At 46.9% G+C, this 27,569-nt stretch overlaps 1 long non-coding RNA gene across 1 annotated transcript in view; it reads left to right on the top strand.

The window, feature by feature from the left end:
- The window catches only part of LOC145530602 (uncharacterized), a 37,068-nt gene extending 15,885 nt beyond the window's left edge, over nt 1–21,183 (top strand). Inside the window, exons 2-5 of the long non-coding RNA XR_014071929.1 lie at nt 13,832–13,900; nt 14,960–15,032; nt 15,607–15,744; nt 20,777–21,183. This is a non-coding gene — a long non-coding RNA (uncharacterized LOC145530602). The remainder of the gene's footprint in view (nt 1–13,831; nt 13,901–14,959; nt 15,033–15,606; nt 15,745–20,776) is intronic.
- The last annotated feature ends 6,386 nt before the right edge of the window (nt 21,184–27,569 follow it).

Below are 27,569 nucleotides of genomic sequence, written 5' to 3'. Positions count from 1 at the left end.
GTGGGAAATCCCAGTGGATTTCACCGCCACAAACCAGAGCAGACACGGGCCCTCTGATGGCCTCAGGGGACCGTGTAGGGATGCGGCTGGTGGCTCCCTAATCGGCAGAGCTCACTGGGCATTCAGAGGCCGGGAGGTGGCTGTGCAACCAGGGACGCGTTTATAGTACAATAAAAGCCGGACAGGTATTGATTTTTCTTCGAAGTCCAGGGCCTGTCAGTCTGGGCTCCTCTTGGCTCCCCGCCCACTACCGCCACCCAAGCTGCCTGACAAGCCCAGGCTCCGGAATCAAGGCACAAGTCCCCTGAGGCCTGAGGGTCCCCTGGCCAAGGCATCCTCGCCAACATTCCATGACTTGGATCTTGCCAACACATGGCCGTTGGAGTCCCCTAAAAGATGTGTCCATCCAAAGATAAAATGTTGAGAGGCTGCTTTCTGAAGACCTTCTCGGGTGTGGAGGGAGAGGTGTAAACTCAGTTTGGGTTTACAGTTAGGTTTAGACTTCTTTTTATTATTATTTTTAATCGGGGGATGATTGCTTTACAATATTGTGTTGGCTTCTGCCATCCAACAACGTGAATCAGCCACAAGTACACATAATGTCCCCTCCCTCCTGAGCCCCATCCCACCCCACACCACATCCTACCTGGCTGGGTTGCCACAGAGCGCTGAGTTGAGCTCCCAGCATCACACAGCAAATCCCCACTGGCTCTCTGTTTTTATACATGACAGTGTATATATATCAATGCTACTCTCTCAGTCAGTCCCACCCTCTCCTTCCCCGGCTCTGTCCAAGGTCTGTTCTCCATGTCTGCATATCTCTTTCTGCCCTGCAAACAGGTTCATCAGCACCAGTTTTATAGCTTCTGTATATATGCATTAATATGCGAAATTTGTTTTCCTCTTTCTGGCTTACATCACTTTGTATAACAGGCTCTAGGTTCATCCACCTCACCAGAACCGACTGGAATGTGTTCCTTTTTATGACTGAGTAATATTCCATTGTATATACATACCAAAACTTCTTTATCCATTCTTCTGCTGATGGACATCTAGGTTGCTTGCCAGCTGTTCTAAGTAGTGCTGCTATGAACATTGGGGTTCTTTTTTGTGATCCCTAAGCAGGCGAGACATGGTTTAGTTCTCAAGAGACAAAGACATTTGGGGCATAAACAGGGTACAGAGAACGCAGAGATAATCACAATACAGTGTGATAAGTATAAAAAAAAAGTATGTCCAGAGCCCACAGGGGAAGGACCATTTCTAGGTGGGGGTCAACATAGGCTCCCCAACGAAAGGAAATTTCCATCATATCTTGCGATTTTAATTTGGTTCGTATCCCCAGAATTCCCATTATATTAGAGCCGACAGGGCCCTTAATGGAATTATTCAGCTTTCAGTAATAACGAGTTTGTCTAGGTCATGTAGGGAAGTACTTTAAAGTTATTCTGTCTTTTTTTTTTTTTATGATTGCAACGACTTACAGTGCCGGAAAAGACATTTTCCTTAATTCAATTACCAAGTGAACTAAATGCATTTGCTGCAGATAATTAAGAATCTTTATAAATATAAAACAATTATCTCTTCAGAATACAGTACTAGATGTTATTATTCAAGCTAACTTCTCAATCAGAAACCCCCTTTTTCAAAACAGTTCCAAAGCACTGCATGCTAACCTCCCAGGGCAGAGCTGCTGGTGTCCAGCTTGTGGGGCCCAGACCACTCCATCCTGTGAGTGTCTCATTGAGATGCAGGTGCTTGCCCACAGCCACCCTCCTCAGACCCCGAGCTGCCCGCAGCCAGAGCGCTCCTCATTCATGTCTCGGTCCCTTCTAGCCTTTTTGTTCAGTCACCAAGTTGTGTCCGGCTCTTTGCAACCCCGTGGACTGTAGCCTGCCAGGCTCCTCTGTCCATGGGATTTTCCAGGCAAGAATACCGGAGTGGGTTGCCATGCCCTCCTCCAGGGATGGAACCCGTGTCTCTTATGTCTTCTGCACTGGCAGGTGGATTCTTTACCACTAGAGCCACCTGGGAAGCCAGTGATAGATATGACATAGAACTGTATATCAGAAAGAGAAAAATAAATATTGTATACTAACGCATAAATGTAGAATCTGAAAAAATTAGTGTAGATGATCTCATTTACAAAGCAGAAATAGAGACACAGACATAAGAACAAATACTTGGATACTGAGGGGGAAAGAAGGGGTAGGATGGATTGGAACATTGAGATTGACACATACACACTATTGCTACTATGCATGAAATAGATAACGGATGGGAACCTACTATATATAGCTCGGGCAAACTCTACCTAAAGCTCTGTGGTGACCTCAATAGGAAGGAAATCCAAACAAGAGGGGATATATGTAGACATATAGCTGATTCACTTTGCTGTACAGTAGAAACTAACACAACATCATAAAGCAAGTATACCCCAATAATAAAAATTTTAATGACCTAGAACTATACTCGAACACTGCACCACTGTCAAATTCCTCCATGTGATATTTCACTACAAATATGCAAAATTAACTATGAGGCTATGGGTTCTTGGGACCTCTCTACTACTTTTGCAACTTCCTGTGAATCTATAATACTCCATTTTTTTAAATTATTTTTTAGCTTATTGACATATTATTCACCTATAAGATTGTGAGATATTTGAAGAGTGCATCATGGTGTTTTGATTCACTTATACATGTTTCCCGGTGGTGCTACTGGTAAAGAACCCACTTGCCAGTGTCGGAGACCTGAGAGACGTGGGTTCTACCCCTGGGTCTGGAAGATCCCCTGGAGGAAGGTATGGCAACCCACTCCAGTATTCTTGCCAGAGAAATGCCAAGGACAGAGGACGCTGGGGTCGCAAGGAGTCGGACATGACTGAAGGGACTTAGCATGTACTAACACCGTGAAAGGATCCCCTCATCTAGATAATTAACATGCCTGTCACCTCACATAAAGAAGGCCTGAAGGGGATGACAGAGGAGGAGATGGCTGGATCGCGTCACCGACTCGATGGACGTGAGTCTGGGTAAACTCCGGGAGTTGGTGATGGGCAGGGAAGCCGGGCGTGCTGCAGTCCATGGGGTCGCAAAGAGTCGGACACGACTGAGCGAATGAACTGAACTGATCACCTCACATATTTATCCTTTTTTACTTTTTTGGTGAGAACATTTGGTCTGCTCTCCCAGGAGGTTTCACTTAGTAAAAGTTTAAAGAAGAAACGAACAAAACGAAGCGCATTTGAGGTGGGGGTAGCGGAAACAGCCGTAGCCCGCAGGAGCAGCTTCATCCGCGCGGTTTCCTAGACCTCCAGGGAGCCTGGGATTCCACTCTGAATCCCTCCGAGATGCGCTGTGACTTCCGTGAGCCCCTCCCACATTGCTGTATAGCACGAGCAGCCCAGTTTGGTGCCCTGTGATGACCTAGAGTGCTGGGATGGAGCGGGAGGGAGTGAGGCTCAAGACGAGGGGTTCTTCAGTCACTCAGTCGTGTCCGACTCTTTGCGACCTCATGGACTGCAGCACGCCGGGCTCCCCTGTCGTTCACTATCTCCCAGAGTTTGCTCAGACTCATGTCCATTGAAGTCGGTGACGCCATCCAACCATTTCATCCTCTGTCGTCCCCTTCTCCTTTTGCCTTCAGTCTTTCCCAGCATCAGGGTCTTTTCGAATGAGTTGGCTTTTTGCATCAGGTGGCCAAAGTATTGGAGCTTCAGCATCAGTCCTTCCAGGGAATACTCAGGGTTGACTTCCTTTAGAGGGAGGGCAGATATATATAATTATTGCTGATGTGCACTGTAGTCTGGCAGAAACCAACACAACGTTGTAAAAATTAAAAAATAATTTTAAAAAAGGAAAAAAAAGTTTTATAAGCCTTCAAGTCCGTGAACATTATTTTTTCTGCTTTAGGCAAAACTGCACAGGTGTTCAGCGGCTCCTTAAAAAAATGGTGTTGAGGCAGACCACCTTCTCTGAGTCTAATGGGGAAGTGGCTCCCCAGGCCACACTTACCAGCTAAGTGACCTGGAGCGAGTTACTTAACCAGCGCTTCTTTGATCCCTCATCTAAAAACTGGGGATAATGATACCTGTCTGCAGGCTTTTACGAGGAGTTGCCTAAGCTAATGGGTGCGAAAGCACTAATTTGAGCGTGGCCCCCAGGAAGAGATCGATAAACAGCGGTTTCGGTGGTGCATCCTAGCCACCCGAGCAGACCACAATATTCTGCCTTCTGAAACGCTCCCTAGAGAACCACAACTTGCTGCTGCAAATAAGATCTCCACGTTGGATCCTGCGAGCTTCCATCTATTGAGCTTTCTCACTGCCTGAACGTCAAGGTACTTGAAGAGGATCCGGAGCCTCAACTCCTGGCCCCGAGTTCCGTCTGGTCCCCTCGCTTCTCACCTGAGGCCCACGCTGCTTGGTCTCCCATTGGTATCTGCCTCAGTGGGCTTTTCTGGACGGGGCCATTCCTGCAGGCCCCGGGACTCAAGCTCCCTCGTCGTAATAAAGACGAGGGAGGGTGTTTATGACGGAGCCAGGCATTGAGTGTGGTCCAGGCCGAACTTGGCTGTGCCCTCTGTTTGCCTTCTCCTCCTCCCAGGGGCGGGCTGCGGGCGCGGGCACGGGGCGCTCACTCTGCCAGCCTGGCAGCGTCGGGGGTTCTACCCGGGGCTGGAGTCGGACAAAGGGGCCGCGTCTCCACGTCAGGGCTGAATGTCCACCTTAGGCCCCTTCTGAGTCTTATTTCGCTAATGAGAGCAGACAGGCTTGCAGTTTTAGGTAACTGCAGTTGCTAAGACTGGAAGAGAGACTCATTCCCTGGCGTTCCCACAAGTCCTTCCCGGTTTGTTTAGCTTAGGAAATGATGCAAGAACAGGTAGAAACACTTGGGGTCAAACACAAGCCATCACGAGACAGACTGACTCAGGCTTTACTGACAGCCTTATTCACCCCCTCGGCCCTCTCGTGGGCTATTTATTTATTCATTTATTCAGCAAATATTTATGGAGCGGCTCACCTGTGTCCTGACCTTATCACACCCTCAGGCTTCTGCCTGGTCTGGGTCACAGCCACACCCCTGCACCCCAACCTCGTACCCTTCCAGGCCCGGTCAAAGTTGCCTCCTCTGGAAAGCCTGCACCTGATCTGTGCCAGACACCCTCCCTCCCTCTCCCAAGGAAGGCCAGCTGGAACTCCTGGGTCACACAGGCCTGACTAAGAGCAAGGCTACCTCATGTGCATCCTGGGGCCAGTTAGCAAAGCTTCGTAGCCAGTTCCCCTCATCTGCAAAGTGTGGATAATACTCATTTGCTGTTGTTGTTGCTCAGTCACTAAGTCATGTCCGACTCTTTGTGACCCCATGGACTGCAGCACACCAGGCTTCCCTGTCCTCCACTCTCCCCTGGAGTTTGCTCAAGTTCATGTCCACTGAGTCAGAGATGCTATCTGACCATTTCATCCTCTGTCATCCCCCTCTCCTCCTGCCCTCAATCTTTTCCAGCATCAGGGTCTTCTTCAATGAGTCAGCTCTTCGCATCAGGTGGCCAGAGTATTAGAACTTCAGCTTCAGCATCAGTCCTTACATGAATATTTAGGGTCGATTTCCTTTAGGATGGACTGGTTTGATCTCCTTGCAGTCCCAAGGTCTCTCAAGAGTCTTCTCCAGCACCACAGTTCAAAGGCATCAATTTTTTGGCACTCAGCCTTCTTTATTGTCCAACTCTCACATCTGTACATGACTATTGGAAAAACCATAGCTTTGACTATAGGAACCTTTATCGGCCAAGTGACGTCTTAGCTTTTTAATAAGCTGTCTAGGTTTGTCAATAATAATACATACCCCCTAAAATGAAATGGTTGTGGATGTTACATAAAATATAAGAAACATCATTTGCAATGTGTAACTGAGCTTGCGAGAAGGTGAAGAAGTCACCCAGAACTTAAGGGAGCGCTGAAAGTAAGTGATGGCTTAGCTGGTCCTGATGCTGAAGTGACTCCAGGCTGTCAGGCAGGCCCAAAGCGCTAGCAGTGTAGGTCTCAGTGGTTGTCAGGGACAGGAGAGAGGGCTTATGGCACCTGTGAGATGGGATGTTGGGACCAGCATCTGTGCCCACAGCCAGGACCTAAGAGGCTTCTTCTGTAAGGATGAGCAAAGAGGGAAGATCCCTCTTCTGGAGCAGGGAAGATGTCCAGTAACCACCCAGAGCCATCCTTCTATCTCCAGGCACAGATGGACACATTCCCTGCCTTCTTCCAACTGGCCTGGCCTCAGGACTGGTTCTGGCCAGTGGATACTGGGAAGAAGAGAGGTGAATCACTTCTAGACCAAAGCAATCAACAGCCAGCACCAGACTCTCCAGGCCACATGTCAAGGTGGCAGAGCTGTGTTGGGATTGTGGCAACTTGGGTCACTGAGTTGTTCCACTTGGGGCACCTTCTGGACAGTTGCTCAGATTCCCTGAAAATTTTGCAGGAGCAAGAAGCCTCTGTTGGGCTTAGCCAGAGAGAGGGATTGTTCCTTAGTGAAGCAGGACCTCCTAACTAATAATACAGTTGGCAAAGGAGATGACAAGCAAGCTTGCTGTCTTCATCTGGAATCTAGATGTAGAAAACCAGTCTCCTGTGTTCTTATTTCACAAAAGTTTGTGGGTCACTTGCTGTCTTCATCTGGAATCTAGATGTAGAAAACCAGTCTCCTGTGTTCTTATTTCACAAAAGTTTGTGGGTCACATTTACACTACATTTTGGTCCAGAAAACCCCAAACTGTAAAATTAAAGATATTTCCAATAAGGTTCTCCACTGGAAGCAAACACAAATCCCCCCACCCAACCTGGCCTCAAAGGACCCCACAAATATAAACCTGCCAACAAGGCGTTCACAGTCCCAAGTCAGAACCCTGAGTTCATCAAATACATGCAATTACTAATTAGGGAACTTAAATGTTTTTTTTTAAATGTTTGTAAAATTTATTTATTTTAATTAGAGGATAATTACTTTACGATATTGTGATGGCCTCTGCCGCACATCAGTGTGAATTGGTCATAGGCATACATGTGTCTCCTCCCTCTCAAACCCCGCTTCCTGCCAGTTGTCACAGAGCACCGGCTTTGGGTTCCCTGCATCATACATCAAATTCCCACTGGCTATCTGAAAAGAAACGCATTTGAGTCAGTTCCAATCAGGTGGAGAATCTAGATTATTATACAGAGTGAAGTAAGTCAGAAAGAGAAAGACAAATATCATACATTAACACATATATTGGAATCTAGAAAGATAGTATCAACGATCCTACATGCAGGGCAGCAAAGGAGACACAGACATGAAAAACAGACTTTTGGACACAGTGGGAGAAGGGGAGGGTGGGATGATTTGAGAGAATAGCATTAAATGTTTTAAGAACTGAAATTGGAAACCAAAATTATGGGGAATTAATGAAGCACTCTCAAGAAAAGACCAAATAAGTTTGAAAAGGAACCAAACAGAAGTGGCTGTGAAAATCTTACTGATGGTATTAAAACCTTCATATTTGGTAAAACAGCAGATTAGACCCGCCTGAAAACAGAATTTGTCAAATAAAAGGTGGAGTGAAATAAATTACCTACTGATGCAAAGACAAAAAAGGAGGTCAGAAAAAAAAGAAAGCAGTTAAGAGACACGAGGATCAAATAAATAGCATAATGTTATCTAATTGACGTTCTAGAACAAACTAGACAGAACAGAACTGAAAGGTGAACTACATGAAGATATAATGACTAAGAATTTCCCAGAACTGATGATGGATGGAAATCTTAAATTTAAGATGCATGGCGAGTCTGTAGCAGGATAAATAAAAATGAATTCATGCCTGACATATCAAAGTAACACTGCTGGAGACCAAAAACAAAACAGAAGCATAAAAGCAGCCTTTTATTCATTCACTCATGTATAAAAGAGAGATTTTTTTTTTTTGAACACCTACTACATGTCAGGCACTCGTGTAGACGCTTGGGACGCATCAGTGGAAAAATACAGAGTTCTTGCTCATTCTCACAGGGGACGGAGATAATGAATAAGCATAAGAAAGTAAATTTTACAGTGTGTTAGAAACTGATAGATGTGCCGTGAGTAAAAAAGACAGGACAAAAAAGGGGGATTTGGAATGTGTGTGTGGTGGGGAGGAGCCGGGGCAGAGTGTAATATTTAATAAAATGTCAGGGGAGGCCTCTTTGAGAAGGTAAAGTTTGGCAAAGACTTGAAGAGACAAGAAGGAGTTAGTGAGACGGATGGAGGAGGAGACACTTCAGGCCGAGGGAACAGCCAAGGGTTCCCTTGTCTGCATAGCTTCTTGTGTGAAGTATCCGTTCAAAGTTTTTCATCCAATATTTTAATTACGCTGCTTGTGCTCTTACTAAATTCTGCTAAAGTCCCTTATCAGATTGTGAACTGCAAATCTATTCTCCCAGACTGGCTGGTCTGTCCGTTGTCTTAATGGGTCGTTTGAAAGTCGGATGTTCATTTTGATAACACCCATTTTTATCGTTTTGTGACGGTGTGGGTCTTACTAAGAACCCGTTGCCGGAGTACTTCCCGGGTGGTGCAGTGGGTTTGAATCCGACTGCCAATGAAGACGACACAGGTTCAGCCCCTGGGCCCGGAAGATTCCTGGATCCGGAAGATGCTGTCGGACACCTGAGCCTGTGTGCCACAGCCACACAGCCCGCACCCCAGAGCCTGTGCTCCACAACCAGAGTAGCCACCACCACAAGAAGCCATGCACTGAGCAAAGACCCAGTGCAACCAAAAGTAAAGAGAATTTAAAGCATTTAAAAATCCTTTGCCCTATTGTAAAGTAATTAGCCCCCAACTAAAATAAATAAATTTATTAAAAAAAAAAAATCCTTTGCCTACCTCAAGGGCACAAATCATTTCTATTTCCTAGAAGTTTTATAGTTTTGGTTTTTATGTTCAGGTCTGTGATCCATTTCAAAATAACTTTTGTGTGTCATGTGAGGTAGGGGTTGAGGTTTGTATTTTTTATGTATACTTATCAATGTTTGTTTTAAAGACTTTACTTCTCCCTAAGATTCACCGTGCCCATTTTTTTAAAAAAGCAATTGGCCATACATACCTGGATCTTTTTCTGGGTTCTCTATTCTGTTCCGTTGATCTAGATATTTGTTCTTACACCAATAGCTTACTACTGCTTCACGGTAGGTCCTAAAATTCGGAGGATTGAGGTTATCAATCCTCCTACTTTGTTCTTTTTCAAAATTGTTTTGGCTGTTCGTGGTCCTTGAATTTCCATGTGAATTTTAGAATTGCCTTATCGATTGCCACAAAAAGACGAGTGTGATTATAATTGAGATTCACACTGAATCCATACATTACTGAGGGTGAAATTGATATCTAACCATATAAATCTTTGGATCCATGAACAAGATATATCTCTTTAGTTTCTCTTTTACTTTTCTTTTTAATTTCAGTGTTTTATAGTTTTTAGGGTACAGGTCTGGTATATATTGTGTGACATTTATCCCTAGGTATTCATGTATTTTATGCTATCATAAACTGTATTGTTCACTAAGGCTTTTTTTTTTTTTTTCAAAACAAACAACTTTTTATTGACCTAGAATTCTTTTTGGCAGTCTTTACCACATATTTATTCTGTTTATATTGACAATTTCCTAAAACTCACTATGCATATGTAGTAGGTATCTATCGTTACATTTTAAAAGTAACCCAAAACATAGTGACTTAAGACAATAAAATTTATTAACAATTTCTGAGCATCAGGAGTCCATGAACTGAGTGGTTCAGGCTCAAGCCTTCTCACAAGGTTACAGTCAAGTGAATGGCTAGACCTGTAACATCTCTAAAGCCTTTACTTAGGCAGCATGTACTTTTGGTGTGTTTTTTTGTTTTTTAATTTAAGGATAACTGCTTTACAATATTGTGTTGGTTTCTGCCATACATCAGCCTGAATCAGCCATAGGTGTACGTCTGTCCCCACCCTCTCGAACATCGCTCCCACCTCCCACCCCTAGAAGAGGTCACAGAGCCCCAGTTTGAGTTCTGTGAATTACACAGCGAATCCCCACAGGCCATCTGCTTCACGCACGGGAGTGTGTGTGTTTCCATGCTACTCTCGCCAACTGACACACAGGTGACTTACAACGTTGTGTTAGTTTCAGGTGTACAGCAGAGGGATTTAGTTTATGTATCTATATATTCATATATATATGCACGTATGTACATTCTTTATATGTATATATACATATATATACATTTATATGATATATATTATATATACACACATATATAATATATACATTTATATATACATAAAAAGAATATATATATTCTTTTTTAGACACTTAGAATATCAGAAGACTTGCATACCTTTACTCACCTTTTCTAATGATAATGCCTAACTCATGGGCCAATTAAGAAAACCAAGACATTAACATTGGTAAAATACTATTAACTAAACTACAAATTTTATTTGGATTTTACCACTCTTTCCACAAATGTTCTTCACTTACAGAGCTCAGTTCAGGATCCCACACTGCCCCTAGTTGGCACCTCCTTAATCCCCTACAGTCTGTGCAGTTGCTCAGTATTCCCCTCGTTCAGGACTTGGCACTCTTGAAGAGCAGTGGTCAGATGTTTCTGGAATGTCCCTTGATTTGGGTTGTGTCACGCCTTCTCATAGTGATTTGAGGTTCTGCATCATTAAGAGAAATACCACAGGAGTAGCCTGTGCCATATCAGGGAGTCCTCAATGTTACCGTGGCTTATTTCTTATGATAGGAACTTTCATCCTTTGGTAAAGATGCTGTCTGTCAGGTTCCTCCATGGTGTAGCCACTATTTTTCTTTTTGTAACAGGGCAGGGAGATACTCTGAGGCAATGCAAAGGGTCTGCTGCTTCTTAAACTTTTTCCCACTAATTTTAGCATCCATTGGTGTATTTTGCTTCCATGATATCTATGAAATTCTAATGGCGATTTTTCTATTTCCCCTCATTCCTTTTTACATGTATTAATTGGGCTTCTGTAAGTAGGTATCATTCCTTTTCATTTCATTTCAATGATATTCCTTTTCATATCATTTATTTATTTATTACATTATTAATTTATATTTGTGCAGACAAAAATATATTGACTTTGCTATCTGGGTTATAATCCAATAGTTGTTGTAGCTTTGAGAACCCACGGACTGCAGCACACCAGGCTTCCCTGTTCATCACCATCTCCCGGAGTTTGCTCAAACTCATGTCTGTTGAGTTGGTGATGCCGTCCAACCATCTCATCTTCTGTTGTCCCCTTCTCCTCCTGCCCTCGGTCTTTCCCAGCATCGGAGTCTCTTCCAATGAGTTGGCTCTTTGCATCATGTGGCTAGAGTACTGGAGCTTCAGCTTCAGCATCAGGCCTTCCAATGACTGTTCAGGGTTGATTTCCTTTAGGATTGACTGGTTTGATCTCCTTGCAGTTCAAGGGACTCTCAAGAGTCTTCTCCAACACTACAATTTGAAAGCATCAATTCTTTCACATTCAGCCTTCTTTATGCTCCAAATCTCACATCCATACATGACTACTGGAAAAACCATAGCTTTGACTCTACAGACATTTATCAGTAAAGTAATGTCTGTGCTTTTAAAAATGCTGTCTAGGTTTGTCATAACTTTTCTTACAAGGAGTAAGCATCTTTTAATTTCATGGCTTCAGTCACCATCTGCAGTGATTTTGGAGCCCAAGAAAAGAAAGTCTGTCACTCTTCCCATTGTTTCCCCATCTATTTGCCATGAAATGATGGAACCAGATGCCATGATATTCGTTTTTGAATGCTGAGTTTCAAGCCAGCTTTTTCACTCTCCTCTTTCACTTTCATCAAGAGGCTCTTTAGTTCCTCTTCTCTTTCTGCCATAACAGTGGTGGCATCTATGCCTCTGAGGTTATTGATATTTCTCCCGGCAATCTTGATTCCAGCTTGTGCTTCATCCAGCCCAGCATTTTGCATAACGTACTCTGCATGTAAGTTAAATAAGCAGGGAGACAATATACAGCCTTGACGTACTCCTTCCCCAGTTTTGAACCAGTCTGTTGTTCCATGTCCGGTTCTAACTGTTGCTTCTTGACCTGCATACAGTTTTCTCAGGAGATAGGTCAGGTGGTCTGATATTCCCATCTCTTTAAGAATTTTCCACAGTTTGTTGCAATCCACGCAGTCTCTTGCTTTTTCTATGATCCAACGGATGTTGGCAATTTGACCTCTGGTTCTTCTGTCTTTTCTAAATCCAGCTTGTACATCCAGAAGTTCTCGGTTCATGAACTGTTGAAGCATAGCTTGAAGGATTTTGAGCATTACCTTGCTAGCATGTGAAATGAGCACAATTGTGTGTTTGTTTGAACATTCTTTGACATTGCCTTTCTTTGGGATTGGAATGAAAACTGACCTTTTCCAGTCCTGTGGTCACTGCTGAGTTTTCCAAATTTTCTGGCATATTGAATGCAGCACTTTCATAGCATCATCTTTTAGGATTTGCAACAGCTCAGCTGGAATTCTGTTACTTCCACTAGCTTTGCTTGTAGTGATGCTTCCTGAGGCCCACTTGACTTCACACTCCAGGATGTCTGGTTCTAGGTGAGTGATCACACCATCACAGTTATCTGGGTCATTAAGATCTTTTCTGTATAATTCTTCTGTGTATTCTTAATCTCTTCTTCTTCTGTTAGGTCCATACCATTTCTGTCCTTTATTGGGCCCATCTTTGCATGAAATATTCCCTTGGTATCTCTAATTTTCTTGAAGAGATGCTAGTCTTTCCCATTCTGTTGTTTTCCTCTATAATCTAATACTATCATGGTTTATTCTGTTCCTAATATTGTTACAGCTTTGGTCATTGGGAGCTCTTTCAGATTGGCTCCTATGCCTTTTCAGTATTCCCTCACTCTTTTGCTTTCTGTTTGTATAATTCATTTACAATACAGCATTTTAAACTTTCACTTACCAACTTTTTTTGATAGTATGTGAACATACAATTGATTTTTGTATATTTAAAATAGGTTTCTATAAGCAGCATATCGGGTCTTCCCTAGTGACTCAGACAGTAAAGAATTCACCTGCAATGCAGGAGACCTGAGTTCAGTCCCTGGGTCGGGAAGATTCCCTGGAGAAGGAAATGGCTATCGACTCCAATATTCTTGCCTGGACAATTCCATGGACAGAGAAGCTTGGTGGGTTACAGTCCACGGGGTTGCAGAGAGCCAGACATGACTGAGCAACTAACACGTTGACTTTCAAGCAACATATAGTTGAGCCTTGCTCTTTTATCCAGTGTCACAATCTCTGCCTTTTACTGAAGCATTTGTAAATGTAAACATTTAATATAATTATCAGAATCACTGGGTGTGGGTCTACCATCTTTCCACCTTTTTTTTTTTTTACTGTGTTGGGTCTTCATTGCTAGGAGGGTTTTCTCCAGTTACGGCAAGCAGGACTACTCTCTAGATTCAGTACACAAGCTTCTCCTTGCAGTGGGTTCTCTTGTTGCAGAGCATGGCCTCCAGGGCACACAGGCTTCAGAAGTTGTGGTACATGGGCTTAGCTGCCCCAAGGCATATGGAATCTTCCCAGACCAGGGATCAGACTCGTATTCTCTGCATTGGCAGGACTCTTAACAACTGAGGCACCAGAGAAGCCCTATCCACTTGTTTTTTATTTGTCCCACCCGTCTGTTGTTCTTTTTTTCCTTTCTTCTTTGCAATTAATTATGTTTTTTTATTTCAATTTTCTCCACAGATTGATTCTCTCTAATCAATCGTATCTCTTTGTTCTAATTTTCAGAAGTAGCTCCAGAATTTAAATGTACATATCACAGTCTACCATCAAATGTTGTACCACCTCACATATGATGTAAGTATCCTGCAACAATATTCTTTCATTTAATTCCCCTATCCTATGTGCTATTGTGGTCATAGATTTTACTTTTCAATATATAGTAAGCCCCAGAGTATATTGTTGATATTTTGTTTTAAATGGTCAGTTGTTTTTTAAGGAAATTAAAAGTTGAAGAAAATTTTTCTTTTAGTAAGTGTTTTTAAATGCAATTAGCAGAATAATGTTAAATATTTCATGTAAAAATTAATATTCCATATGTTTGTATATTTTAATGTTTAATATACAAAATGTATAGGAGGTTGATTATCAAACATTACTTGTTTCAAGGAATAGATTGAAGATTTTATTGAGTTTCTATTTGAATCTGAATGAAATGAGTATACATGACATCTATAATTTAAATATATTAATTCAAGTTTTTAAATAACACGAACTGCCAGAATGCCACAAATATCACTGTGAATAATCCGTCTTAAAATGAGCTTTTGTTTGTTTTTAATTTTTTTTTACATTTCTCTACATATTTGCCACTTCTAATACTCTTGCCTCTTTTTCTGTAGACCCAGATTTCTATCTAATGTTATCTTCTTTCTGCTTCCTTTAGTATTAACTTCCTCTAATATTTCCTGTAGTGTCAGTCTGCTGGGGTCTTAAAAACTCTTTATTTTGCCTTCCATTTTGGAAAGATATTTTTGCAGAAAATAGAGTTCTAGATGAACAATTTCTTTCTCTATTTTAAAGATATTAGCCCCACTGACTTCCAGCTTGCACCGTTTCCAAAAAGAATACTGCTGTCATTTGTATATTGTTCCTCTATAGGGCTCATCCTTACCTGGCTGCATTTAGTATTTTCTGTTTAACTCTGAGTTCAGAAAATTAATTATAATGGAGCTCAATGTGCTTTTCTTTTTATTTATTCTACTTCATATTCATTGAACTCAGATTTGTATATTTAGAGTTTTTATCAAATTGGGATGTGGCATTTCAGCTAGGCTTCCCAGAAGGAACACTTCTGTCTTTGAGAATAAAGGCCAACTGATTATTATTAATGACCCTGATAACCACTCTTCGTAGGATGCTGTCCACGAGTCCGAACAAGCAGGTCGCAGTTTGGTGCTAACGATGCTGTGATGTGGGTTGAATTCTGGTGAGAATCTGAGGTTCTCTCAGTTCCTTGGAGGGTTGACACATCACCACCACTGCCTTTGGGCTTGGCCATGGTGATGGATAGGGCTTCCCAGGTGGCTCAGTGGTAGAGAACCCGCCTGCCAATGCAGGAGACATGGGAGAGGCGGATTCCATCCCTGAGTCGGGAAGATCCCCTGGAGGAGATGATGGCAACCCACTCCCATATTCTTGCCTGGAGAATCCCATGGACAGAGGAGCCTGGCGGGCTTCTTGCCACGGGGTGCCACAGAGTCAGACATGACTGCCCACACATGCACAACTGGTGATGGATACACCACATGCTCCCCAGGACGCAGGAAGGGCACCTGTCCTTTGGGAGAGGGAAGCAGTCTGTTTGAGCTTGGTGAGTGGGCCTTCTCTGCAGCCCCAACTGCCTGGCAGTTCAACGAGTAAGGGAGGAGGCTGGGTCTGCATTGTCTCTGGGGTCTTCGTCCCCGTAGGCTCCACGTGGCTGGGCACACATCCCCAAGAGGCTGGCATGGCTGAGCACTGACTTCTCCTGGTCACCTGTCCTTCTCCATCCACATTTGCAGCTATTCCGTTACCTCTCCCAGGCACTGGCGCATACAGCAAACTCAACCCTTTCTCCTTCTTTGCGATGATCAACCACTCATGGAGGGCTCCTGTTGGAGGAGAGGGGCTGTTACACCGCAGCCTTGAGAACACCAAAGGTCAGACCTCCCTCAGCCCTCCCCTTTGCCCTTCCCACCCGGCCCTCCCCAGCCCACTCCCCCTCGTCTGTCCTTCCCCCACCCTGTCACCCGCCCCTCCAGGAATTTTCCTCCCCCAGAGAACCAGGTCTGGAACTAGGGTGAGGCAAATGAGGAACTCCCCCCCTTCATGCAGAATTCAAGGAAACGCCAAAAAGCTCAGCAATGAAGAGGAGTCACATTTAAGGCAGTAATTTTTAAGTCAAAAGTAATGCAGATACAGCTCAATCACAACAATAAAATAAACAGCCCAATTCAAAAATGGACAAAGGACTTGAATAGACATTTCTCCAGGGACGTTACAGAAATGGCCAAGAGGCACATGAAAAGATGTTCAGCATCATTAGTCACTGGGGAGACGCAAATCAAAACCACAGTGAGATACCGCGTCACACCCATCGGGATGGCTAAATGTTTTCTTATGTTAATGAAAAGGACAAGTGTTGGAAAGGGTGTAGAGAAACTGAAATCCTTGTGCATTGTTTGTGGGAATGAGAAACAATACATCTACCATGGAAAACAGTTGAGGATGTCCTCAAAGAGCTAAACATAGAATTACTATATAATCCAGGAATTCTGCTTCTGAAAGAATTGAAGCCAGGGACTCAAGAAAATATTTGCACAACAACGTTCATAGCAGCACTACTCACAATAGCCGAAGGGTGGAAATAAACCCAAAAGTTCATCAACCTATGAATGGATAAACAAGATGTGGTCTATCCATACAATGAAATGTTATTCAGTCTTAAAAAGGAAGACAATTCTGGTACTCATACAACACAGATGAACCCTGAGGAAATGCTGAGTGAAATGTCAATAACAAAAGAAAAAATAGTTCTGATTTTACTTCTGTGAGTTCCCAAGAGTAGTCAAATCCACAGAGACAGGTAGTAGAAGTGGGTAGCTTCCAATAGCTGGGCGAAGGAGAAACGGGAGTTTGGGTTTAATGGGGACAGAGCTTCAGTTGGGGGAAGATAAGAAATTTCTGGGGATGGATGTGGTGATGGTTACACAGCAACGTGAATGTATTTAACGGGCTTCCCAAGTGGCTCAAGGGTAAAGAATCCGCCTGCCAATGCAGGAGACATAGGAGACGCAGTTTCAATCCCTGAGTCAGGAAGATTGCCTGGAGAAGGAAATGACTACCCATTCCAGTATTCTTGCCTGGAAAATTCCATGGACAGAGGAGCCTAGTGGGCTACAGTCCATGGGGTCGCAAAGAGTCGATCAGGACCAAGCAACCGAGAATGCATGCAGTTGAATGTATTTAATACCATTGAATTGTACACCTAAATATGGTTGCAAATGATGAGTTTTATGTTATGTGTATCTGACCGTAACTTAGACAAAAAAATAATGGAAAAAATCCATGATGAACAAAACACCAAAATTTAAAATAAAGACAAGATCAGTGCTAGGACAATCCTTATGAGAGCCCGAGTGAGACAGAACCAGACTAATCCTGTCTTCACTTTAAATTTTGGTATTTTGTTCATCAGATTTTTTGATTACGATTTTATTAAATACTGCGTAAAATGTGGTTTCTCCAGGTCACTGATATCGAGGACGCTTCCTGAAATTTTGCATGTAGTTCCCAGCGCCTCACCTGTGATCTGGCCCTAAGGTATTCCGTTTAAGCTACTGAAATGACGAAATCTCCCCCAATCCTCCCACAGAGAGTCAACCTCAGCAACTTCATCCCGCCCCCAGAAGAGCCCACGCCCACCTCCCTTCTGGCCACTGGATCTGGGCCAACCCCTCTTTCTCTCTTTATACCCCCCACCACCGTCACACCACAGAATAAAACCAAAGGCCTCCTGGAATATCGCCAGACAAAAATACTGGAGTGGGTTGCCATGCCCTCCTCCAGGGGATCTTCTTGACCCCAGAATCAAACCCAAATCCCTTACGTTTCCTGTATTGGCAGGAGGTTCTTTACCACTAGTGCCACCTGGGAAGCCCTCTTGGAATATTTTCTAGCCTTAAGAAGGAAGAAAGGACTTCCCTAATGGTCCAGTGGTTGAGGATCCACCTTGCAAAACGGGACACAGGTTTGCTCAGGTTCAATCCCTGGTTGGGGAAGTAGTGTCCCACATGCCACAGAGCAACTAAACCTGAGCACCGAAACTACTAAGCTCACAAGCTGTAACTAAGACCCAACGCAGCCAAATAATTGAAGAAATAAATCAAAAAAAAAAAAAAGGAAGGAAAATCTGACTTATACTATCACTTGGCCAAACACTGAGAACATTAAGTGAAATAAGTTAGACAAAAAGGACAAAGAGCGTTTGATTCCACATGTATGAGGTACTTAGAGCAGTCAAATTCACAGAGACAGGAATTTAGGGTGGGTGCCAGGGGGAAGCAGGGGGGGCATTGTTTAATGGGGACAGAGCATCAGTTGGGAAAGATCAAAGAGTTCTAGAAATGGATGGTGGCGATGGTTGTACAATGACGTGAATGTACTTAACACCACTTGACTATACACTTGAAGATTATTAAAATGGTAAATAATATGCTATGTAGATTTTGCAAGGAGCAAGCATGTTTTAATTTCATGGCTGCAATCACCATCCGCAGTGATTTTAGAGCCCAAGAAAATAAAATCTGTCACTGTTTCCACTTTTTCCCCTTCTATTTGCCATGAAGTGATGGGACCGGATGCCATGATCTTAGTTTTTTTTAATGTTGAGTTTTAAGCCAGCTTTTTCACTCTCCTTGGAAGGGAAGTTATGATAAACCTAGACAGCATATTAAGAGGCAAAGACATCACTTTGCCAACAAAAGTTCATATAGTCAAAGCTACGGTTTTTCCAGTAGTCATGTACGGATATGAGAGTTGGACCATAAAGAAGGCTGAGCACCAAAGAATTGATGCTTTCGAACATTGGTGCTGGAGAAGACTCTTGAGAGTCCTCTGGATAGCAAGGAGATCAAACCAGTCAATCCTAAAGGAAACTAACCCTGAATGTACATTGGAAGGACTGATGCTGAAGCTGAAGCTCCAATACTTTGGCCACCTGAGGCAAACAGCCAACTCATTGGAAAAGTCCCTGATGCTGGGAAAGACTGAAGGCAAAAGGAGAAGGGGACAACAGAGGATGAGATGGTTGGATGGCATCACCGCCTCAATGGACATGAATTTGAGCAAGCTCCGGGAGATACTGAAGGGCAGGGAAGCCTGGCGAGCCACAGTCCATGGGGTCACAAAGTGCTGGACACAACTCAGCGACTGAACAAGAACAACAGAGTAGGTTTTACAATTTTTTTTAAGCTGTAAAACAAAACAAAACCAAAACACAGCGGCCATCCTGGTCTCTCCGGGGCAGTTGGACACAATGAGCCCTCACGATGGAGCTCCCTTCCTCCCTTTGTCTTCTGAGCTCTGTGGACCAAAGTGGCGTCTCATCTGGCCAGAGGCCATTGCTTGTAAAACAGCACAGATAAATATTTTCTACCTCGGCTTGGGTAAGAGAATATAAATAGAAAAGATCCGGTGTGATTTTTAAAGTCATTACGTTTTGTTCCCCAAACGATCTTCCCGACTCTCCTATTGGCTTGCGTGCGCGTGTGCTCCGCCATGTCCGACTCTTTCAACCTTCTTTAATCGGGATAATGCACCTGGGACCACTCCTCCAGCCTTGGCCATGATTCCCTCACTCGTCCCAGCTCCCCTGGGACTGCAAACCGTCCTTGCGCAAGAGACGCCCTTGGCGTCTGTGCTCACCATCCTAACAACGCACACGGGCGCTGCATCAGTGCACATGTATGATCTACATCTGAGGGATGGGACAGGAGCCCAGAGGGACCAAGTGACTTGTCCAAGGTCACAGAGCTGGACGAACCTTGGGCTGTGGTCTCTGGCCCTACCCGCCCCCCACTCCTCCACCCTCTAAGACAGAGGACAGGTCCTTGTGCATCTTAACGACAGCCATGGACCCGGTTCAAGCCTCTCTCCCCACCAGGCTCCGCAGCCCAACAATTACTGCACGAAAATTGGAGTCCGCGGGCCCAAGCGTACACAGCCAGGACCAGCCAGTCCTCTGGGGACCCCGTTTCCTCTTGCAAATGAGGTTGGGGAGCGTTGCAGGCGTTTGTGGCCGGGGTAGGGGTGGGGTAGAAACCCTGATAACGAGGCTCAATGGGCCCCCCGAGATGTTTCTGCCCAAGGCTGGGGTGGCGCCTTGGCCAGAGTAAGTTCCTGGGCCGGCCTTTCCCAGAGGGCTCCCATCTCTGCTTGGTATGCGAGGGAGGACTGAGCTGGGGTCCAGCCGCCTTCCCAGGCCATTCAAGTCAACTCCCGCAAAGGCTTTTTGTTGTTATTACCACCCTCCGCCATTGCCAGGGGCCGTTTTTGTCTTCCCAAATGGGAAAGTATCTTTTACTTTTCTCTTTTGACACTGACTATTTAGCCTAAAGCAGGGACCAATTAAACTAATTAATCCCCAGGCGCTCTGCCGGAGCAGAGGCTCGCTCTCACACTCGGTCATTCCAGGGGGAGAGGGCAACTCCAGCACCCTTTGTGTGGCTCTGACCTTTGGGCCGGACAGGCCCTGGCATGGCCTCCCCGGGCCTCCCTGCCGCCTCCACCTGCCACTTCGGGGGGCACCGGGCTCTCCCATCACCTCCCGCATCTCCACCTGCGGGTCAAGCCAGGCTGCAGCCCCCAGAGGGGGCCGCCTGCCCTCCCACGCACAATTAACACTTTCTTAGGAAGGGGAAATAACGCATGCGCAAGTCAGGGAACCCACAGTCAGCTGAAAAGAGGGTGCTCGAGGTGGAGTCCAGAGACCCCTGGGCTGCCCCTGGCAGGGGTGCCAATCCTGCCAGGCAGATCAGCCCCCAGTTAACGGGTCCCTCTTCAAACGCGTTTTCCTCCTGGACGACAGCAGAATTTCTTTGGCTCTGACAGCGAGGAGCAGCTGTCCACACTGTTTACTCAAATACCATTCTGGCAATGTTCAGAATGTTTTTTTTTCTCTCTTCCCTGCAGGATCTGAAACCATCCGTGGGGCGGTTGGACGCACGCATCTACACGTGGCTTTCCAGGGTGGCGTCTTCGCCGAGCGCAGAAATCCTGTTCCCCGGAACCCTTTGCCGCGTTCCGCCGGGCCTCCCCCACCCCTACTCCGCCCACCCCCCGCTAATGGGCATGTTTCCGTGAATGCTGAAGACGAAAAACATGCGATTTTGAATGTGTCTCTTTCACGGTCACACATTTCTTTTCATTGTGCGTCTGGGCTGAGCCCCGCTTCCAATTCTCAGGGACCCTCCTGGGCTCCGCTTGTAAAGCATTTTTGCACTTCGACAGCCCCTCCCCAGAGAACCAGAGGTCGCTGGACTCTGGATTGTGTAGAGTGTCTCTGAAAGCACTCTCAATAAAAAGCTCCGGGTCTTTGCCTCTGGTTTCCTTGTGCTTTGGGGGCTCTGGGCTTGCTGATCGAAGATTCGTTCCGCGGCCCTGCACACCCGGGTACTTCTTGAGACGCACCGGCTTACAGAACTTTGCACAACACCGCGACCGCAAGCACTCCGGATACATGAAGCCGAGTTTCCGGTTGCCTTCTGACACGCCAGTCATTTCCTGGCCCGGAGGCATCTCCACGGGCCCCCATACCACTCTCGTGGGTCTCTCTTCCTCCATATTAAGTACAGCCCCCTCGATGGGAGGTGGGGGGCGGGTTCAGGGCCTTCCAGGCTGGCCTCCCCGGGAGCCCCTCCCAGCCCCCCACACGCTGGTCCCAGAGGCTGCTCACCATCCAGCAAAGAGCCTGCCTGCTCCTTCTGGACCTTTCAAGTCTCCTTCCACCCACTCGTTCCCATCCTGCCAGCTGCAATCCCACAGGGTCCCAAAACCCCATGCCCTCACATATCTGACTCCTGTTGCTGCTGTAACAAGATGTCACCAACTCGGCAGCCGAAAACCACACAAACCCACGTGCTTATGGAGGAGAAGGAGCCCAAATGGTCTCACTCGGCTAAAATCAAGGCGTGACCCGGGGGGTTCTTCCTGCAGGCTCGGAGGGGAAATCTCCTCACCCTCCAACGCCTGGGCTCGTGGCCCTTCCCTCTGCCTTCCAACTGCATCACTATGGCCTCTGCTTCCATCATCACATCCTCTTTTCTCTGATCCCACCATCTCCCGCTTTCCCTAAGGACCCTCCAGGTTGCATTACCCACCTCTGGGTGATCCACAACCATTTTCCCACATCAAGAGCCTGAGTTCCATCTCATCTGCAGAGTCCCTTTGGGGTCCCCTGTTCAGCCACTCTCAACTTTCCAGCTGATGGCCTGTTTGCCTCCAGTCTCCCGTCTGAGGTCCCAAAACAACGTGGGAAGTAACAGGACAAAGACATTACCCCATGTTACAGATGAAAATGTTTGGATAACATTACGGACAGTGAAGGACAGGGAGGCCTGGCATGCTGCAGTTCGTGGGGTTGCCAAGGGTCGGACAGGACTGAGCGACTGAACAACAGGTGAGACACCTGAGACGCACACAGCCGGCAACATCAGAGTAAGACGGGCGGGAAGGTGGGGCTCAGGGGCCCTGCCAGGACTGCAGTAGGCACCGCTCACCCGCAAGCCGGCTGGCTCACGGCTGCCCAGCCAGCGGGCACCCTGGGCCTTGAGAGTACATGACCACAATGCACAAGCCATTCATTCTGTTCCCCGGGTTCCCAATTCCAAGCACAGGCATTTCGCAGTGGGAACAAAGGATCTCATTTCTCTCCCAGGCCCGCTTCTTTCCAGTGTCGCTGCTTAAAGAAAGAGCACTGGATGAAGGAGTAGAGAGACCTGGGCAATACGATAGCTCATGCATACACATGCACACACAAACACACATGCACACACAAACACTCAGGCACACGGGCAACCCCGTGTCCTGAGCCTCAGATCCCTCTTCGCCATGGGATATGAGTAGGCTGACATGTGCACATTCTAGGCCCTGGACTTGAGAGGAAGGGGCAGGGCATGCTGTCTTCTTCCTCTTCTCTGCTCGGCCCTGGCCAGAATGCAGATGGGATGGATGGAGCTGCAGCAGCCATCTTAGACTGTGAACTCAAAGTTTCTTTTGAGGCCAGTAGAGCAGCAGGCTACACGTGTCTAGGCTCCTGAGGTTCTGGTGTCACCATGACATCCTGAACAATTTGGACTGTAACATAAGAAAAAAATAAACTCCCATCATGTTTAAGCCACTTTGGGGGGCTCGGGGTTAGATACTTGTTCTAGCAGTCAAGCCAATACGTTGACTATTAGCAGATTTGGCTACACAAACATAGCGGGGCTGGGGCATTGCTACAACAAACCCAGACTTCCAAGGTCTGGCCTCCAGAGTCTAGGATTCAGACTTTGCAAACTGGAAAGCTATTGACCCTAGTGCTGCCCAAAGCCTGTCATAAAAATGCTCCCTGTGATGTCTGGAAGATTGAATACATCATGATAGCCCCTGAGAATATCAAACTGGCTTGAGACTCAGTGCAGGTGTGTTGGCTGTCTTTAGGAAGTAATACAGGAAATTATGAAAATGGATTTTGAGGTGCAGTCCTGGTGGAGAAAGAGATGACCCGATCCCTTCCCAGCTCCTCCCATAAAGAGTTCTCAAACGGACAAGGGAAGCTGTCCTGGGGGCCACGGTCTGAATGTGGTTCTCTCTCCCCACTCAAGCCTGTGGGTCGGATAACATCAAAGTAGCTGCTGTGAAATGAACTGATAACAGAGGCCTGGAAACAAAAGAGCAGCTTCATCAGAGTAAAAAGCAAGACCTGGACAAGATCTTAATTAGGGTTACATGCAATATGGAATAACCAGATGCAAATAGACCTACTAAGTTTTGGAGGGAATTGTGTTGCCAAATAAACCATAGCTCAGCTTCCCAAAGCTTGTTACTTTTTGACATCCCCCCCTAAAGAGATCCCTAGACACTCCTGAAATGTAGACACAGCCAGAAATACGCTGTGGAGCTTTGGTGGCCACCAGGAAGGGCGTAGTCAGCTATGCCCACTACTAGGGTGGATTTGGAGATGGGGGTGGGAAAGGAGAGTGTTCTCAGAGGACCCAGCAAGGACAGCAGGAGACGGTGGACAATGCATTCCTCCAAGAAGCAGAGGCTGGGTGACCAAAGGGGTCAGCTTGGTGACCAAAGGGGTCAGCTGCAGCAGAGTGGTGGTGACACCTGCCCAACCAGATTCAGTCATCATCCTGGACAGCAGCAGCTGTGTTGTCCATGTTCCAAAGGCAAGATTTACAGCAGTTCTGCTGTTCTTGCCCCATCATCACCTAAGGAGGGCTATAAACCACTGTCTTTTTCATTAATAGTTTCCCTGTCCATGAGCCTTTGCATCTGGTCATGATAAGAGGTCTGCACATTCCCTTTGGACCCTGGACATGGCCAGATGCAATGCCTGGGCAGGACTTCAGGACTGATCTCAAGAGAAGGGGCTGAATGTGTCCAGGGGCTGGAAGGGAGGTCCTGCATGGAAATCAGGGGGCCCAAAGGGGTGGACCGTGGCCGAGCCTGTTAATTGTTCCCCAATGTCCATTTGCCACCTTGTTCCTTAAAAACAGAGCCCTTTAAGTTTGAGCTAGCAACAGAGCTGCCCCCTGAGACAATGTTTCCCGCCTCCTTTGCAGCTAGATGAGGCCATGTGAGCAACTTGCAGCGAATGGGATGCAAGCAGAAGCAGCATGTGCAGCTCCTTAAGGAAAGGGCCATGCACTCTGCTCTCTGCCCCCTCTTTCTCTGGCTGCATCGTGTGGTTGGTTGTAGGCACGGCCTTCCTGAGCTACAAGGTGAAAGATACTTGAAGGTGGCAGAATTGGGGTAGAAGGAGCCTGTGCCCCAGGAGCCAGGAAGTCACGGTATCGGCCCTGCATAGCTTATATTGAAAGGAAGAAAAGGAAAGATCCTTATTTTGCTCACTGTGACGCTGGCGTCTTTGTTACAGCTACCAGTCCTGTAACTAACGGAGCAACAGTGTCACTCCATGAAGGTCCCAAAGTGAAGGCCGGGGAGGGAGGGGGGAAGCTTGCCGTGTTTTTGTTTGCCTTTTTAACCAGAAATACACTGTAGTGTGATTGTCAGTTACTTCTAGGTCTACCTCTCAGAGGGAAAGGCTACATCCTCAGTCTCCATAGCAATGTAGAAAAGTACTTTGTAAACATAAAACCATTTGTACACGTGTACGAAATCACTGTTTTTACAGCTCAATTCCCATTCCCCCAGCTATCACCCGGGGTTAAGTCAACGACTGGCTTTTTCGGGAAATACTGGATGCACTGTGCGTCGTCCGGGAATCTATTCATCTGGGTCTCGGTTTTGTCATCTGTGAAGACGGAGATCACAGTGGTTGCTGCCACCCAGGGCTGTTGTTGGGATTCTGGTGCAGGTAAAGCCCTTGGCTCCATGCCTGGCATTCAGCCGGTGCTCAGGGAAGTCACTGACTGCATTATAATCCATGTGCTGGGATGCTGGGACTCCCAAGTCAGAAGGCAGCTGAGATGCTGCTGGTCCAGGGGCAGCGGGGCCATTGCTGTGATGGGCACAAAACAGAGCCGGGGCAGTTAGGGGGCACGCGACAAGCTCATGACGACCACACGCAGGGAGAGAGGGCTGGAGGTGCCCACAGGTGGCTGGACCCAACAAGAGGGGCTTGAAGAAGTCCACCCAGCGTGGAGAAGCACGGGGCATCCATGGCAGTGAGGATGCCGTCTGTGAAGATGCATCTGAGATCAGCTAGAGGGCGGGCGGGCGGGAAGAGCAGAGGTGTCTGGCCCAGCCCTGGAGCCCCGTGACCTTGGGAAGAGGAGGTGGAGCCAGACAGGTGATGGGAGCAGCAATGAGACCAGGATACGCCCAGTCCCCTGGTGCGCTCAGACCCCCTCCCATCCTCCCTGCAGCCTGGCAGGACCCCCGTGGGTTTCAGATGACCAGGGTCTGCATCTGAGTCATCTCTCTCTCTTCTGGGGTCTACATCCTTTAGCATCATCCCCATTCATCCCCCCCCACCCACTCCTCCACCAAGAGCCCTCTCATGCCCCCACACCAATGGTGGGGGCTCAGGAAATGCCTGGTGGGTGAGGGCCTGGCACACAGTAGGTGCACAGTCTACAGCTGACATGTGAACACAGTAGGTGCTCAACAAATGTTTGGTAGGGGAGGGCCTGACCCACAGTAGGTGCTTTAACATTGGCCGAGTCAGCCCTTGGGTCTCCTGCCCTGAGTGGGTCTGAGAGCTCCTGGTCATGACCCACTGTGCGCCTGACCCACTGTGCGCCCATCCCCAGGAGATCTTGGTTGCCTGGCTTCTCCTTGGCCACTTCTGCCAGGATCCGGGTGTCCTCAGGAGACCCCGAGAAGTGAGTGCCACAGAACTGGGAGGCAGTGTTCCTTTCCATCTTCCCATCGGGCTAAGACTCAAAACAAAACTGTCAGATTTCAGAACATTTCACAGCAGCAAAAATAACTGCACTTGGGGAAAAAACACACAGACACTTCTCAAAGTCATCTAGTGCTTCCACAATGTGCCAAAAGCTTCTGGAATTGACAGGTTCGGTTTGCCACGCACCAACTGCGCCTGCCCTGCCAGCCTCGTCTCCTGAGGCCCCCAAACCCTCCCCCCCACCCCGCCTGTGCCAAAACCTCGGCACAGACAAAGCAGCAAGACAGATGCTGCAAAGCTGTTTGTGTCTGGCCCTACTAAGCGCCGATTCAGTCACAGTACCCAAGATTCACGAGCCACGGATGCCAAATCCCAGGCGACGGGGGCAGGAATGGAAGGAGAAAGACAACATTGGAGAAACACCCTGATGGGGTTCAGAGCACTCATTCACTGTTTACCATCTCAGTGCATCCCCGCAGCCCCCCCACCCATTTTATAGACGGGCACCGAGACTCGGAGAGGTTCCTCAGAATAGGGGCAAACCATCCTTTCCTGAGAAGGAATTTCAGCTGTCCTCCCACTTCTTTCTCCCCTTCCTCTGTCGTAAGAGAAGAGTTGGCTGGGCACATGACCACCCAGCCAAGCACAATATTTCCCAGCCTCCCTGGCAGCCAGACATGGCCACATGATGCGGCCTGGTCCATGGACATGAGCAGGACTGCATCCGACTTCCCAGTTATTCTCTCCCTCCCTTCCTCCCCTGCCCCATAGAACAGCAGGACCTCGAACAGTCGCCTTAGACCCACGAGACCAGCAGAGCCACAAGGTGGAAGGAGCCTGGGCTGCTGACACTGAGGAGCGGCCGTGAGCACCCAAACGAGTCTGCTTTGGCAGCAGCTAAAAAGGGGACTGGCTCCCACCCTCTGGAACTAGCTTCTGGCCACAGAGGTTCCTTGCTGCAGCTGTTTCTGTGGGAGCCTTGTAGATGCTGAGGAGTCTGGATTGTATCCCAAGGGGACAGGATGAAAGTGGAGGAGATGACTCTAAGCAGGGGGTGATTTGACTCGAGTTGTGTCTTTCAAAAGCTTCTGCTGGCTGTTACTATCCAAGCGAATTGAAGTGGGCACGTTGGTCCCTGAAGTATGCGAGAGGACCATGCTTAGAGTAGGAGGGTAGTGGAGAGGAGAGAGAAGAGGTTAGATCCCAGACACATTCCCGAGGTGGGAGGAGCCCAGACACGTGGAGCCCCAATATTCATCTGCCCGTGAGACTGGGTGGAAGAGCCAGCTCGGGCAGGGGGGTGGGAGTGGTCCAGGGTTTAGTTCAGGCAGTCGAGTGGGAGGAGCCTGTGAGCAGTCCAAGGGGAGACGCCCAGCAGGTGGGTCGGGATTTCAGGAGACGACA

The sequence above is a fragment of the Giraffa tippelskirchi genome, chromosome 12 (genome assembly GCF_054371585.1).
Source record: "Giraffa tippelskirchi isolate mGirTip1 chromosome 12, T2T-mGirTip1v1.2.pri, whole genome shotgun sequence".
NCBI lineage: Eukaryota > Metazoa > Chordata > Mammalia > Artiodactyla > Giraffidae > Giraffa > Giraffa tippelskirchi.
Note: the sequence above shows the minus strand (reverse complement) of the source record. Positions and strands in the feature narration are given on the sequence as shown.